We start from the raw sequence: 12,702 nt of genomic DNA on the forward strand, positions 1-12,702 counted from the left end.
AGAGGATCCCTTGTTATTCAACCTGCTTTCAGAAATCTTTTTTGCTACTGCCTGCAAACCCTGCTTGACACTAGAAATACTTATAGTCCAATCTGAATGATAATATTGTGAAAATAGTAGCTACCACTTACTGATTGCAATGTGCTAAGCTCAGTACTGGCTACCTTAAATTGTAATCTCCCATTCATCTGTGTAATAGCTCTTTTATTATTTATTTTGAGATAGAGTCTCACTCTGTTGCCCAGGCTGGAGTGCAGTGGCATGATCTCAGCTCACTGCAAACTCTGCCTCCCAGGTTCAAGCGATTCTCCTGCCTCCGCCTCCTGAGTAGCTAGGATTACAGACATGTGCTATTATGCTGGGCTAATTTTTATATTTTTGGTAGAGACAGGGTTTCGCCATGTTGGCCAGCTGGCCTGGAACTCCTGACCTCAGGTGATCTGCCTGCCTCGGCCTCCTAAAGTGCTGGCATTACAGGCGTGAACCACCTCTTTTCTTTATACTTAACCTGTGGCTGGGGGTGGGGGGAAAATGAAGTTTACATTAAATAATACAGGTTGGACTGAGTCACACTTTCTGATAAGAAAGTAGCTTAACTAGATTCTAAATGTAGGTCAGCAGATATCAAGTTCTTGACCTTGTCTCAAAAAAAGAAAAAAAAATAAAAGTAAAAACTATTAGTTTTATGTACCACAAATGGAAGATCAGGGAATCTGGAAGCATAGGTTTGTGTTGTAACACTCCAAGTGCCTCAGCTCAATGGTAGAAACTCTCCATTATTTTTCTGTTTTTTGTTGGGGAGGGTTTCTTTTTTGAGACAAGGTCTCACTCTGTCTCCCAGGCTGGGGTGGAGTGAGGTGATCCTGGCTCACTGCAACCTTGGTCTCCTGGTTCAAGTGATCCTCCTAACTCAGCTCCCCAAGGAGCTGGGATTATAGCCAGGCCGACATGCCTGGCTAATTTTTGTATTTTTGGTAGAGGTGGGGTTTCACCATGTTTTCCAGGGTGGTCTCAAACTCTGAAACTCAAGTGGTCCACCCACTTCGGCCTCCCAAAGTGCTGCTGGGATTACAGGCATGAGCCGCCATGCCTGGCCTGTTTTTCTGGTTTTAAAATCCCAAACTTTTTTCTTTCGTACTTTGCCCCAGCCACACTGGATTACTTACTATACCCCAGGTATGCCTCACGTTTTTATGTAACAAATTTGGCAAGGATTTAATACATCCAAGGCACTGTATATTGGGAGAATTTTAAAGAAGAATAGACATTGCATAGTGTAGTGGGGATGGCAGTTGTGGGCTGAGATGCTGTATTGCAGACGTTAGTATCATGAGCACTACCCAAGAGAGGTACAGATAAAATTCTGTAGGAACGAAGAAGAGGAAGTGATTACATGTGACAAAAGCAGCATGTGAGCTGGTTCTTGACCAAGAGAATGTGGGCAGGTAGAGATGGTGGAAAGGGCATTCTAGGCATTCTAGACATTCCCCAAGCTACAGTATGGGAGGTGTTAACCTGTAAAGGACATGATATGTCCAGGGAAGAGCTACACTGTGTGGAAGAGGATGAGTATCACATTGAACATGGTCAAAGACAGGCTTGCAAGGTGGTGGGGGACAGATGGCCAAGGGCCTCAAATTCCTGATAAGGAATGTGGGTTTTGTTCTGTAGGCACAGACACCATTAAAACCCAAAGACTTACCAAAGCCTCCATCTACCCTGATCTTCCTTGACCACCCTAAGAATGCTCACATCACTGGCACCTGATGTCTTCCATACCTGGAAAAATGTTTCCCCAAATATCCACATAGCCCATTCCTTTGTTTCCTGCAGGTCTTTGCCAAAACCGTACTTTATCAGAAAGATTCCCCTGACTACCCTGTGTAAAATGGCACCACCTTGCCTTGTATCCTTAAACCCAGTTTTATTCTTCTCATAGTCCTTATCACCACCTGATATGTTCTTTGTTTACCATTCTTCCCTCCCTCTTTCTCTCTCCCCACCTGAAGTATAAACTCTTTAAGGCCAGAATTTTTTGTATGTGTTTTATTCACTACTATATTTACAGCATCAAGAACGAGGCATGGTACAAAGACAGTGCTCAGTATGCATTGTTCAATTAATGAATTAATTAAAAATTGAATTTCCAGGCTCCAAAGCTCTTTAGAATACTTATATGTGAGCCAATTTTTCTTACTTTTTAAGGCTACATGCAAAAGATTCATCTGGATTGTTTGTTAACAAATGAGGAATACTGGTACTGTCCCTCAGATATAATTATGCAAATAATCCTCGGATCAAACATTTAAAACAATGAAGTGTGTCCCTTAGGACTCTAATGTAGCTAGTTATAGACAATACAACTCAAATGGGCTCAAAGGAAAAGGAGAACCTTATGGTTTACAAAATAAAATGTTGCACGTGTAGTTCTTCCATCATGTAACAGTTGACCCAGTGATGTAATCCCAGTCCTATTTCTTTTTTTTTTTTTTTTTTTTTTTTTTTTTTTTTTTTTTTTAGATGGAGTTTCACTCTTGTTACCCAGGCTGGAGTGCAATGGCGCGATCTCGGCTCACCGCAACCTCCGCCTCCTGGGTTCAGGCAATTCTCCTGCCTCAGCCTCCTGAGTAGCTGGGATTACAGGCATGCGCCACCATGCCCAGCTAATTTTTTGTATTTTTAGTAGAGACGGGGTTTCACCATGTTGACCAGGATGGTCTCGATCTCTTGACCTCATGATCCACCCGCCTCGGCCTCCCAAAGTGCTGGGATTACAGGCTTGAGCCACCGCGCCCGGCTTCCCAGTCCTATTTCTAACCCTCTCTCTGCTCGACCTTTCATGGCTGGATTTACCCTTGTATTCCACTTGGTGGCAAAGTTGCAGCTACAATTGTAGATGTTACCTTTGCTTCCCACACCATCCATCAGAAAAGAACAGTGCGTTTGAAGTTAATCTCTGACACAGAGTTTGGGATTCAGTCTCTCTTGGGCCCAAATTGTGTGCCTTCTTCATTCCCACCTCAGTGATTGTGACTGGGGGTGGGGGTGGGGTAGACTATGCTGATTGGCTAAGCCATCCAGGGCCCACCTCTAGAGCTGAGGTGGGTGAGTGAGGTTAATGTCACCACAACCATGTGGTTGAGGAGTGAATGTTTCAAAGGAAAATTGAGGGTGCTATTGGGGGATGAATAGGAATATGGATGCTAGGGAGGCAGCCAACACAGACCTGGCTTTGGGTATTCTCTTTCAGGTAGTTGACATTATTTGTTCCCCAGACTGGTGGTGATGGACCACAACTGTGTGGACACGTTTCTAATCTCAGGTGTTATATTTCTTCCCCGCTTTTTTTCTGTACGTATTTCAAATACTCACCATGCTCTACCTTGTCTTAGCAAATGATGTTGACTCTAATTCATAGAGGAAATAGAAGTAATTAGACAGGTATATCATTTTTACCACCTGACTGTCCAGTTCACAAACTCATTTACATTTGTGCTCGTTTTTACCTAGTCCCTTGTAATCTTAAGAGTTGGAATTGGCAAACTACCCTCTGTGCACCTGCCACTTTTTTTTGTAAAAGAAAAATTTTATGGGAAGACAGTTATACTCATTTGGTTAAGTATTGCCTTTAGCATCCAGGCATGGTGGCTCATGGCTGTAATACCAGAAGCATGGGAATCCTGGGTATTACTTGAGGTCAGGAATTTGAGACTAGCCTGGCAACAAAGCCAGACTCCGTCACTTCAAAAAATAATTAGCCAGGTGTGGTGGGTCATGCCTGTAGTCCCAGCTACTTGGGAGGCTGAGGCAGGAGGATCGCCTGAGCCCAGGAGTTTGAGGCTGCAGTGAGCTAGGATTGCACCCCTGCACTCTAGTCTGAGCAACAATGTGAGATCCTGTCTCAAAAAGAAAGAAAGAAAGAGAGAAAGAAAGAAGGAAGGAAGGCAGGAAGGAAGGAAGGAAGAAAAGAAAAGAAAAAAGAAAAGAAAGATATTGTCTATTGCTTCTTTTGTAATACAATTGCAGAGTTTATTTAGTAGTTGCAACACAGGCTTTCTGGCCTGCAAAGCTGAAAATATTTACCATCTGGCTGTCTAAGAAAACATTTTCTGATTCCTATCTTAATAGTTGGGGTAATCATCACATGATCAAGGCTAACCTTTCTTGTTCTTGATGTTGTCCTTTTCCATTTCTTTGGATCATTCAGGCTTTCCTTCTGCCTTCGGCTTAACTCCGTTGCCTGCTCTTAATCTACCAGTGTGCTCAAAGATATCAGACTTAAAACAAAACAACAAAACATTCCCTTGGTTCTCAACACTCTCATGACCGTGCCCTGTCTTTTATTTTTGCTTCTCATCTAAGCTTCTTTCTTTTTTTAGATGTATTCTCACTATTGAGAACTGGAGTGCAGTAGCATGATCTCAGCTCACTGCAACCTCCGCCTCCCAGGTTTAAGCAATTCTCATGCCTCAGGCTCCAAATAGCTGGGATTACAGGTGTGCGCCACAACACCCACCTAATTTTTGTATTTTTAGCAGAGACAGAGTTTCATCATTTTGGCCAGGCTGCTCTTGAATTCCTGACCTCAGGTAATCCTCCCACCTTTGCCTCCAGATGCTAGAATTACAGGCGTGAGCCACCATACCTGGCCCAAACTTGTTAAAATTGTTGTTTTTGGCTGGATGTGGTGGTCCACACCTGTAATCCCAGCACTTTCAGAGGCCGAGGTGGGAGGATTGCTTGAGCCTAGGAGTTTAAGATCAGCCCGGGCAACATAATGAAACTTGTCTCTAAAACAAAAAAAATTAAAAATTAGTTGGGTGTGGTGGTGCATGCCTGTAGTCCCAGCTACTTGGGAGGTTAAGGTGGGAGGATCACTTAAGCCTGGGAGGTTGAGGCTGCAGCAAGCTATGACTGCTCCACTGCACTCCTGCCTGAGTGCAGTGACAGAATGAGATCCTGTCTCAGAAAAAAACCAAAAAACAAAAAAGCAGTGTTGTTATGATCAGCCTTATATTCCTCAGCTTCCAGTCGCTTCTCAAACCGCTTCAGTCTTCACCGTTAGCTGTTAGTTAACTAAAGAGATCAATAAGTTTAATTAATTAATGAAACCATTTACTAAACTAGATATAATATTTGTGGGGTAACCACTATGTACCAGGCACTGCTCTAAGCTCTGAGAACACACCAGTGACACAATTGGCAGAAATTCTTGCTGAGTGGAATTCGTCATCTAGTGCTAAGACAATGAACAAAATAATAAGTAAAATATCCAGTACGTTAGGAAGTGGTAAGTGCTATGGAGAAGAACCAATCAGGGAAGGGAGATGGGGAGTGCTGGAAGGGAGTGTGGGCTAGATTTTAAAAGGCTGAAGAAAAAAAAAAAAGATTTTAAAAGGCTGGTTGTCTGAAACACGCAGGACTGGAAAAAAAAAAGGAGTAGACCAGGAAGGTCTCACTGAGAAGACAACGTTTGAGCAAAGAAGGTGAGTTAGGGAGCGCCTGGCAGAGGGAACAGCGAGGGTAAGAACCTTCACATGGGAGTGTCTGGATTGTTCGAGAAACTGCAAGGACCGATATGGCTGGAATCAACCGGAATACGGGGCAGAGTGATAGGAGATGGGGTTGGAGAAGTAATGGGGCACTATGTTACTTAGAGCCCTACACGTCACTCTAAAGATTCTGGCTTTTGGCCGGTTGCAGTGGCTCACACCTGTAATCCTAGCACTTTGGGAGGCCAAGGTGGGCAGATCAGTTGAGGTCAGGAGTTCGAGACTAGCTTGGCCAACATGGTGAAGCCCTCCTTTCTCTCTACTAAAAAAATTAGCTGGGTGTGGTGGCACATGCCTGTAATCCCAGCTACTTGGGAGGCCAAGGCAGGAGAATCACTTGAACCCAGGAGGCAGAAGTTGCAGTGAGCTGAGATTGCACCACTGCACTCCAGCCTGGGTGGCAGAACGAGACTCCATCTCAAAAAAAAAACCCAACAGATTTTGCCTTTTGTCCTGAGTGATTTTACTCCAACTGATTTGGGGTATTATTAATGAGTGTTGAGACAAGAAGTGATATGACCTTATTTAGCATTCTAAAGGGACCTCTCTGGCTGCTCTGAGGGAAGCCAGCTAGGAGATTCTTGCAATTAATCAGAGATTACAGTGGCTTGGATATGGCACTTGCTGGAGAACTGTTCTGGTTCTGAACGTATTTTGAAGGTAGAGGTAACAGATAGAGGATATGATAGATTAGATGTGCTATAGGACAAAGAGGGGAGTCAAGGATAAATCCAAGGTTTTTGGCCTAAGCCACCAAAAAAGATGAAGTTGTCATCAACTGAGATGAGGAAGATTGCATGAGGACCAAGTTTTAGAGGAAAGATTAGGAATTTGTTTTGGGGCACACTAAGTTTGAAAGGCCTTTTGGACGTTTAAGTAAAAATGTCTAGTCTACAGTTAAATATATGTTAGGAGATCACTAGAGAGGTCAGGGTTGGAGAGAAGCATTTTCAAGTCAACATACAGATCCCAGTTAAAAGTCACATTGACTAGATGAGATCACAGAGGAAGTGGCTGAGATAGAGAGCTGTACCAGCTCAGAGTCCTGGCTACTCCAATTTTAAGAAGCTGAAACAATGAGGAGAGAGTCTAAAAACACAGCAGCCCATGAGAGAAGGGAAACCAGAAACCAAGATCTATGATGTCATGAAAGCCAGTTGAGGAGGAAGCAAACAACAAGGTTAAATAGAACCTTATTGGTGGCCCATGTTGGTAATCCCAGTACTTTGGGAGGCTGAGGCAAGACGGTCATTTGAGTCTAGGAGTTTGAGACCAGTTCATTGTTCCTGAGTAACGGAGGGAGACCCCATCAGTATGCTGGTGCTACCAGCTACTTGGGAAGATGAGGTGGGAGGAGAAGTTGAGGCTGCAGTGAGCCATGAGTCTGCCACTGCACTCTAGCTTTGGCAACAGAGCGAGACCCTGTTTCAGTCAATCAATCAATCAATCAATCAATCATTAGTAATAGGTCCATTAAGACGAGGACTAAGAATTGACCATTGACTTTAACGTCTTGTGGTCACTGGTGACCTCGACAAGAACAGGTTTGGTGGAGTGGTGGGTATCGAGCCTGATTAGAGTGCGTCCAAGACAGAATAAGAGGGGAAGGATTAGAGGCAGAGAAGACAGAAAAATTTGAGGAGTTTTGCATGAGCGGCAGCAGGGAAATCACATTCTATTTGAGAACATCAAGGACAATTGTTCTTTCTGATCTTGATTTTCTGTTATCTTTGACATTGTACACTCCCTTCCCCTTGGCTTCCAAGACTTCCACCTGCCAATATCTGCTTCTCTGTGCCTAAGGATTTTTTCTGAATCCTGTATGCACCAAAGGAAATGCCCAGAAATTAACACCCCTAGGAGCAGCCCTCTGCCAATGGGTGATGGGAGTTGGCGGATAAATATCACAGCTACCATGGGGATAATTCCGAGGCTCCTGGTTTTACATCACAACAAGCCAGTGGTACCTAGGCTCAAGGACACCCTCTATTTGTTGCCTTCGCTTCCTTGCCCCATTTCTTCTCTGCCCAGATGGTTTCCTTGTACAACCCAAATAAATTACCTGCACTTGAATTCTTGTTTCAAAGTGTGCCTCTTGGGGAATCTAAATTAAGACACTGCGTATTTAGATTTAATCTAAAACTTAATAAAGCTCAAATGCCCCATGCTACGCAATAAATACAAACATCCAGTTTATAATTATGGTATTTACAATTAAAGGCCCCTTCTTAAATAATGTTGGGCAAATATAACAAGGGCTTTAGAAAATGGAAAGACTGAGAAAGCTTCCTTTTGCAAGTAATTCTTAGGCTTCTTTTCTTTTTCTACTTGTGGTAAGAAACATGTATTTGGTCTTTGTCCCCAGTTCCTGACACAGAACTCTGAAACCCTTGGATTTTCCTTAACAATAGGGGCAATAGTGTTACAATAGGTAGGCGGCCATGAGCAGAGCACCAGAGGCCTCCCTACACCCCTCCGCCCCCCTCAACCAGGAACATCAGGCAACCATCAGATGATGGCCACGTAGTTGATAACTTTCTCTCTAAAATAATCACTGGTTGTAGCCAGTGCCAGGGAAAGGCAGTCTCCCAGTAGATAGCAGCTTCCAGATAAGATCTCAGAAGTTGGATGGGTGGGCTGAGGCATGCAATTTTTTTTTTTTTTCTTTTTTTTTTTTTTTTTTTTGGAGACAGAGGCTTGCTCTGTTGCCCAGGCTGGAGTGCAATGGCGTCATCTCGGATCACTGCAACCTCTACCTCCCGGATTCAAGCAATGCTCCTGCCTCAACCTCTGGAGTAGCTGGGATTACAGGCGCCCACCGCCTCACCGGGTGGGGTTTCACCATGTTGGCCAGGCTGGTTTCAAACTCCTGACCTCAGGTGATCCGCCTGCCTCAGCCTCCCAAAGAAGCATGCACAGTAAGAGGCAAAATGGTGGAGTTTAAACACTTGACTTGTAAGGGAAAAACGCCTCAAGTGAGCATGAGCACAACGTCAGTAACGTTCTGTGCATGCAGCCCCTCCCTGGAGCTGGCAGGCCATTGTGCATGCAGACAGACCACCCTAAGGGAAGAATCAGGGGAAAAGGATGCAACAACACTCTGGAAGTGTGTCAACATATAAGACCCCAAGCCAAAGGTCAAACAGGGCATGGTGCTTGATTCTCATGTCACCCACTTTGGCCCTCTTCCAAATGTGCTTTACTTTGTTTCATTCCTGTCTAAAACTTTTAAATAAACTTTCACTCCTGCTCTAAAACTTATCTTGTTCTCCTACTCTGCCTTATGCCCCCTTGGTCAAATTCTTTCTTCTGAGAAGGCAGGAATTAAGATTGCTACCGACTGTATGGATCGCCACCAGTAACACGCTTTGGTGCCGCCATGACTCAGATACGCCCCCTAGTGGTAACAATAGCAGCATCTTTTTTATTCGTCATAAGCCTCTTCCAAACATACTTAGGTAACATTTGGGGGACCCCTCAATAGCTTCAGGATAGTGGCTGGTTGCCAAAAGAGCTAACCTTGTGAAACTTTTAGACCCACCTCAGGACTTCTGGGGAGGAGAGAGAGAGGAGGTGGAGACAGTTCTGTCACCAATGGTCAGGGATTTATCAACCGTGCCTCCATAATGAACTGTAATAAAAACCCCTAAATGACAAAGTTTGAAGAACTTCTGAGTCGGTGAACACATGAAGGTGCTGGCAGGGTGATGTGCACACAGGGCATGGAAACTTTGTGCCGCTTCCTTCATACCTTTCCCTATGCCTCTTCCATTTGGTTATTCCTGATTTGAATTCTGTATAATAAATTGGTAATTGCAAGTAAAATACTTCCTGCATTTGGTGGCCATGCTAGCAAATTACTGAATCTGAGGATGGGGTTGTGGAAAACCCTGACTTATGGATGACTGGTGATGGTGATGAAAAGAGTAAAACTCTGGAAGGACCACAGCCCATGACATAGCCCCAGGAAGGTCCTGAGAACACGGTCCAAGGTGGTCAGACTATAGCTTTGTTTTGTATGTTTTAGGGAGATGTAAAACATTAGTCAATACATGTAAGATGTACACTGGTTTGGTCTGGAAAGGCGGGCAACTTGTAGGGAGGGGGGTGTCCCAGGTAGATTCAATGACTTTCTGATTGGCAATTGGTTGAAAAAGCTAAGTTACTATCTAAAGACCTGGAATCAATAGAAAGGAGTGTCTGGCTAAAATAAGGGGTGTGCAGAACAAGGTTTTTGTCATGTAGATGAAACCTCCAGGCAGCAGGTTTCAGAGAGAACATATTGCACATGTTTTTTATCAGACTTAAAAAAGGTGCCAGACTCTTAGTAAATTCTCTCCTGGATTAGGGAAAAGACCTGGAAAGGGGGAGGGGATTCTCTACGGAAAGTAGATTTTCCTCACAAGAGACAGGTTTGCAAGGCCATTTCAAAATATATCAAAGAACTATAATTTGGGGTAAAATACTTTGATTTCTTTCAAGGCTAGCTATCTGCTGTGTTGGTATCTTATTGCTACAAAGAGTCTGTTTTGTCAGTCTTTACGTCTCTGTTTTAATATTAATGCTAGTCAGTTGTGCCTGAATTCCAAAGGGGGGAGGGCATAATAAGGCATGTTTGGATACCTCTTTTTCCATTATAGCCTTATCTAGGTTTTTGGGTTAACTTTGGAATAACTTTGGATGAGAGGAGGAGTCCATTTAGTTTGTCAGTGGTCTTAGAATTTTATTTTTGGTAATGTGGGAACTTGCAATCGGCATCTGAAGTGACACAGTCTTGTGGTACTGAGGCTTTAACTTGTGAGATCTGATGCTAACTCCATGTAAATACTATCAGGTAACTCCAGGTAACTTCTCTGCCCACACCAACTGGGTGTCCTACAATTCAACTTATTATAGGACGCACAATTGGTGTAGGCAGAGAATTGGAGAATTGCTTGGTATGGAAAATGCCCGCACATTTGATGTTGGAAATGTGAGTAGAAACAGTAGGGAACTACCAAAGATTAAATTGTTTTTAAAAGTACATATTTTCCTACATTTTCATGGCATTAACACACTATGAGCATTGCTGAATATGAGGATGAGAGCAAAAGTCTGCTTTCATGCCAAAATGTTAAATTTTGCATCTGTAATCTCTAATCAAGTCTAGGAAATTATTAATTATGTAGTAATGTTTAGGGCTCATAAGCAATTTTCCTTTTAAAATACTTTATGAATGTTAATTATGCGATCTAGAATCTGTAAGACTATTTTATGGTCAAAGTAGTTATTTAACTTCTCTTGAGAGACTGAATTCTCCCAATACAACACACTCAGTTACTGTTAAAATATAAAACTTCTTTATAAGTAGATGAGGATTATTGAATACTCTCTTTAATGTAGCTAAAGACATACTTCCCTTTCCCTACTCCTATAGAACCTATAAATGTTGCACATTTCTTCCAAAATTACTTGACAGGCTGAGAATGGTGGCTCAAGCCCGTAATCCAAGCACTGTCGAGGTGGGAGGACTGATTGAGCCCAGGAGTTTGAGACCAGTCTGGGTGATAGACCAGGGCAACATAGCAAGACCCTATCTCTGCAAAAAAAAATTAGCTGGGTGCAGTGGCCTGTGTCTGTAGTCCCAGGTACCTGGGGGGCTGAGGTGGGAGGATCACTTGAGTTCAGGAGGTGAAGGTTTCATTGAGCTGAGATTGTGCCACTGCACGCCGGCCTGGGTGACAGAGCAAAACTCCAAAAATAAATAAAAAAAAATTACTTGAGAGACAGACCATTAAAGTTGTAGAGAATCTTGTACCAGGAGTTAGGTCTTGTTATTTTATCACCTCTGTGTCTCAGTGTCTCAGTTTTTTTTTTTTTTTTTTTTTTTTTGAGATGGTATCTCACTTTGTTGCCCAGGCTGGAGTGCAACGGCATGATCTCAGCTCACTGCAACCTCTGCCTCCCGGATTCAAGCGATTCTCCTGCCTCAGCCTCCCAAGTAGCTGTGATTATAGGTGCTTGCCACTGTGCCCAGATAATTTTTGTATTTTTTTTTAGTAGAGACAGGGTTTCGCTATCTTGGCCAGGCTGGTCTCGAACTCCTGACCTCGTGATCCACCCGCCTTGGCCTTCCAAATTGCTGGGATTACAGGCATGAGCTATCACGCCTGGCCACTCCAGAGTTTTTAATATCACCCACAAACACTCACAGAAAAGGTGTGTGCTGAACACCAGCTAATAGCTATAGCTTGGACCTTATAATATTAATTCTTAGATACTAATATCTATGCCATTTCCCATGATTCTCATTTTTAACTTATTATCTTTCCAACTTTTTCCATGTACTGCATCAGAAACTATCTAATTATATATTTTCCCCCTTTTAGAAACCTTCTGTGACCTTCCATTGCTTGAAGAATAATGGGCTAAATTCTTTTGAGCGGCCCATAAGTTCATTTCCTATAGGGTCCAGCCCTACTGGGTCCTGTGAGCCCCTCTCTGCTGGTGTGGAGACGAGAAATTGTAGAAATAAAAGACACAAGACACACAGATAGAGAAAAGAGAGTTTTCCCTGTACAGAGTCGGGCAGTGGCTTGGAATGCCTAGATGCTCTCACTTTTATTGAGTTGCAAATCTGGGGGCAGGGTAGGTAGGACGTGGCCTTGGTGGTCTCCTGCTGGGGACAGGATAGATAGGGCGTGGCAGTGATAGGGTCAAGTACATCACGTGTCATACAGGTGGGGGCTCAAGACTTTCCAGTAGTTGAGATGAGGTAAGGAGCATAATGGATCAGCACTTTTCCATACTTGTTAAGACAGAACAAAGACATTATGATTTATATTACTATTACTGATTATCTCTTCTAAGAAAAAAGGAGCCAGGGGCCCAAGCGTCACAGAAGAGTGGACATGGAACTTCACCACTGAAGCACAGCATCACATAGAGACAAGCCCCTGGATGCCTGCGGGCTTACACCTGACAGTGTCAGGCCTCCTGCAAGAGCTTGGAGAAGCGGAATTTTCTCCTAACTCCTCCGAGGAAGGAGATGTCTTGGCTATTTTGGACGTCCCCTTCCCTAGCTGGCTAAACAGCGGGCACTTTCCCAGCTCTGGCGCTACCGCACAGCTGAGGTGCCCTCCAGCAGACAGAGGGCATAAAGCGTCTTGCC

The 12,702-nt window shown here is 43.6% G+C and overlaps 1 long non-coding RNA gene across 1 annotated transcript; it reads left to right on the plus strand.

Moving 5' to 3' along the window:
• The first annotated feature begins 3,242 nt into the window (after window positions 1-3,242).
• On the plus strand, window positions 3,243-12,702 carry LOC116539804. The gene is made up of 3 exons (XR_004264200.1): window positions 3,243-3,253; window positions 5,737-5,742; window positions 12,302-12,702. It is a non-coding gene; the product is annotated as an uncharacterized LOC116539804 (long non-coding RNA).

Source organism: Sapajus apella, unplaced genomic scaffold (genome assembly GCF_009761245.1).
Source record: "Sapajus apella isolate SASKATOON/1434 unplaced genomic scaffold, GSC_monkey_1.0 scaffold133, whole genome shotgun sequence".
In the NCBI taxonomy this organism is placed as follows: domain Eukaryota; kingdom Metazoa; phylum Chordata; class Mammalia; order Primates; family Cebidae; genus Sapajus; species Sapajus apella.